Source organism: Oryzias melastigma, linkage group LG2 (assembly GCF_002922805.2).
Source record: "Oryzias melastigma strain HK-1 linkage group LG2, ASM292280v2, whole genome shotgun sequence".
NCBI classification, from domain to species: Eukaryota; Metazoa; Chordata; class Actinopteri; order Beloniformes; family Adrianichthyidae; genus Oryzias; species Oryzias melastigma.
In genome coordinates, this window is record NC_050513.1 from 9366503 (window position 1) to 9370342 (window position 3840).

Below are 3840 nucleotides of genomic sequence, written 5' to 3' on the forward strand. Positions count from 1 at the left end.
TTAGTGAAATCGTCTGATGACAGCTGCAAAATGGCGTTTTTTTTTCACAGAGAAAAAAAACAGGCAAAAAAGGGTTGATGAAAGAGAGAAAAAAAGGGGAAAAGGTCGAAAGCTTAAAACGCCCTGCCCCTGCTGGACAGCTCCGGCAGGGGGAGGGTCTTCCGGCTATTAATTTTCGGGTGCCATATTTTTTTCTCTGTAGCCAGATTCTCTTGAAGCAGTTAGCTAGCTAGCTAACTGTTTTGCGAGCAAGCTAGCTAGCTAGCTAGCTGGATGGATGGATGGATGGATGGATGGATGGATGGATAGATGGATAGATAGATAGACTTTAATCATCCCAAAGGAAATTATTGGGTCTGCTGATCCATCACAGGATAAAACGACAAAAGCTAAGAAAGCTAAAACAATTTTTAAACCCTTCAATGAAAAACAATAGATGGCAGCGTTAGAAGATTGTTGTACTTCTTAGCACAAATGAAGAAACCTCTAGTTTATTAGTGTTGGATGATATGACCCATTTTCTGCTGTTTTGCCAAAAAATAGACATACTTGCGTTTTCAAAACAGTTTTATTCAGAATGGGGCTTCGTGAAGCTTAAAACACTGGTTTGGTTTCACACTGCACTCTCGAGAGTGGACTAAATGTTGTTGAGTTATGGCTATTCATCAATGGTGGATTTTCTGGCTATAATAAATACTACTGCTGGGTGGATCGATCCAAAATATTGATAGTATTGATCTCGAGTTGGTATTGGATCAATACCAGTCCACAGATATCAATATTTCCACTCTTGTTTGACACTTTTTCTGTATCAACAAAAGGGACCCAGCTGAGGCGCTGCCTCACCACTCTCGCCAGTCCTGTGAGATCTCATCAGCAGAGAAAGAGCATGCATTGAAGTTACTTTTCATCTGTTTTTTGTTCTATTTACAGGCTAAGAAGTGACAAATTATTTATATTTCTACCAATTTGATCTTAAACTGTTCAGTTCCTCCAGGTCTTTAAGAAAACCATTTTATAGTACAACAACTCTTTCTTCTGGATGCATGACACAACTGGGATGTGTGATTTCATGTGAGTTCATCATTGGGATACTGATGTAATGCCATGAGATGTCAGCATTCACACTTCCAATAAAGAACTAAGTTTGTTCCAGTGGTGTGTTCCCCCATATTATGTATTTGTTATGCACAATGGGGAAAAAAAAATCAATGAAATTGGTGGAAAAATATGTTAAATTGTTGTTAAAGAAGAGAGGCACCATAGAAACACTTATTGAAGCAGGGAATATCACAAAATAGGTAAAAATTACACAAAATCGACAATGTACATCTTTCAGTATATCCCTTCAGTGAGTAAATCCGCTTTCACCTGTCCAAGTTAGGCAGTAGTTTGAAGGGTCTTACCTAAGGCCCCAACTGGATAAGGCTCATCTCCCCTAGGAAACTAACCATGGTTTACCATGTGCCAACTAAGTCAACCAGTCGCCACGCACAAAATCAAGCATAAACATAGTTATGTCTTCAACTGAGACACAACCTGTTGGGTGGAGCTTCTTTTATAGTATTGAGGAGGAAAATTGAACCCTTTACCACCTGAGCTTTTGACTATCGCAACTTTACACAAATGTTCCAGTGCATTCTGAAGTGAAGAAAAGCAGTTTTGCGCTAATATCAACACTTTGCAGTAGTGAAGGAAGTGTTTACATAATCAAAGTACACTGTAAAAAGTGAAACATTATAGCATTTTACTAAAGTTCTGTAATTTGATACATCCAAACGTATTGGTTTTCATTAAATTAAACTTTGGAGTTGATAGTTTTGTTAGGGATCCATCAGCCAATGCCACCTCCGATCACCAGAGGGAGCTATCACCAGAGTATTGACTGTTTCCAATGCCTTCTCACTACATCTCCCAGCATGCACCACCTCCTTTTGCAAGTCTTCAACAGCTGTCTCCAATCATTCATCCAGCATTTATTCTGCTCTCCAACCTGTGTTCAGTGCAAAGTCTTGTTAAGCCTTCCTGACAGGCCGAGCGTTCTTCTTAGCTTGTTTCTCTGTGTTTTGACACCTATTTGTCCTCACTGCTCCCTGCCTCGCTCCTTGTTTTTTGACTTTTTGACTTTGATGTCTCCGTTCTGCCTTGTCTGTTTATTAAATACCATTTGCACATGGATTGTCATCACAGGTTGACTCATCTTAAAATTTGAATTCGACAAAAACTAATATTTTTAAATGTAACAAATTGAAGAACTTTTGTTAATTGATAGAATATTTTACTTTTTACAGCTAATTTTTACTTTTTACTTCTTTAGTAATGTGTTGCACACTGGTGCAAAGTTGACACGAAAAGTCAGTTTTCAAAGCTGATTCACGCTAACGCTTTAAGAGTTAACGAATATCAAAAAACGTGTGCTATGTAGGGGTCATCGGTGACATCTGAGGTGTTAAAGGCTTTCCACTGAGTGGTCCAGAGTGGATCAGTCCACTCTTAGTCGGTTAAGAATGGTTTGAACAATTCAAGTGTGCGTTTCCATTGACTGTTGGACCATCAAGGCGCTGTCTCCGGTCCCTGACCCTTACGAATAAAGCGTGTCATATTGTATGCAAAGAAGAAAAATACAACTGAAAAGAGGACAAAACTTTCAGTTTGGATCTTGAGTTGGGAAAAGCACTTGTTGTTGGCATAATACCTCTCCACCAATCAATGGATTTCATTGTAGCTCCGCCCTAACTGGTCTGTTCCATTTTCCTATGGATCTACAACCAACGGGGAACCAAAAATGGTACGAATCGGCCCGGCTTAATGGGTCCATTTTGTATTGGAAACACTCAAAGTACGGTACCGGTCCAGTCGGAAACGAATCCTTGCATAAAATCTCGCCAAATCAGGTAACAAAAAAAACATGGATAAACATTTGGGCCTCACATGACACAACCTGTTGGATGGAGATTCTTTTATTTTGAAGGGAAAGTCACTTTTTTTTTTTTATTCAAGTTTGTTATGTGAGACTTGTAGGGCGTCCCATATGCCACGAAATACTTCTACTTCAATTTCGTTTTGGGTGACTTTACCTGATGGAGCTGCTTCACCTCCACCTGCCATATTTACTTCATTTACATAATACTAAGGTTCTTATAATTTAACTTCATATTTTGTTTAATTGAAGATTTTGGGCCAAACTGCTTTGAGTTTTTTGTGGGTTTACAAATATTTTATTTTTACACTTTTGGAAGATTTTTTTAAATTTTTAAAATAATGTTCTTGTTTCAAGCCCCCCTCCCTCCTCCATCCCTCTCATTGCATTGAAAACTGTTTCTGTTTTTAATCATCTCTTCACTAAAAAAGAAAAGGAAAAACGTGCACAAACATGACCCCTCCCCCTTCATCACGCACATCCCCGCTTTCCCTTTTTGCCCACTTCTCCCACGGGAGGCAGAGCGCTCGAGGGCCGAGGGGCGTGAGGAGGAGGAGGCGGACGAGGAGGAGGGATGGAGGGAGGAAGGAGGCGGCGTCAGACAATACCATTCCTCCCCAACGTCCCTCCTTCCCATCCGTGAAGTGAGCCTTTATTAGCGCGAGCCGCTCGGATCTGATCCCGCATATGGATGGAGGAAGAGGAGGAGGATTACCCGTGAAGCTGCCTTCAAGATCCGACACCCCGCCTGCCCCCGCCCTCAGCATCCTCATCCACAGGCGGATGGACGCACTTTCTCCACTGTCTCCCCATCTTTTGTGTCTCTGACTGATCCTTCGCCTCCTCCTGCTGCTTATCTCCATCATCTTCATCATTTTTACGGCTGAGCCGACCAGGGTTCAACAGTACAGGAGAGGAGA

General features: G+C 41.1%; 1 protein-coding gene across 1 annotated transcript in view; it reads left to right on the forward strand.

Moving 5' to 3' along the window:
- Nucleotides 1-266: 266 nt before the first annotated feature.
- Nucleotides 267-3840, forward strand: part of nhlh2 (nescient helix loop helix 2) — a gene marked incomplete in the record, with an annotated part of 6788 nt that continues 3214 nt past the window's right edge. Inside the window, 1 exon segment of the mRNA XM_024294193.2 lies at nucleotides 267-3840.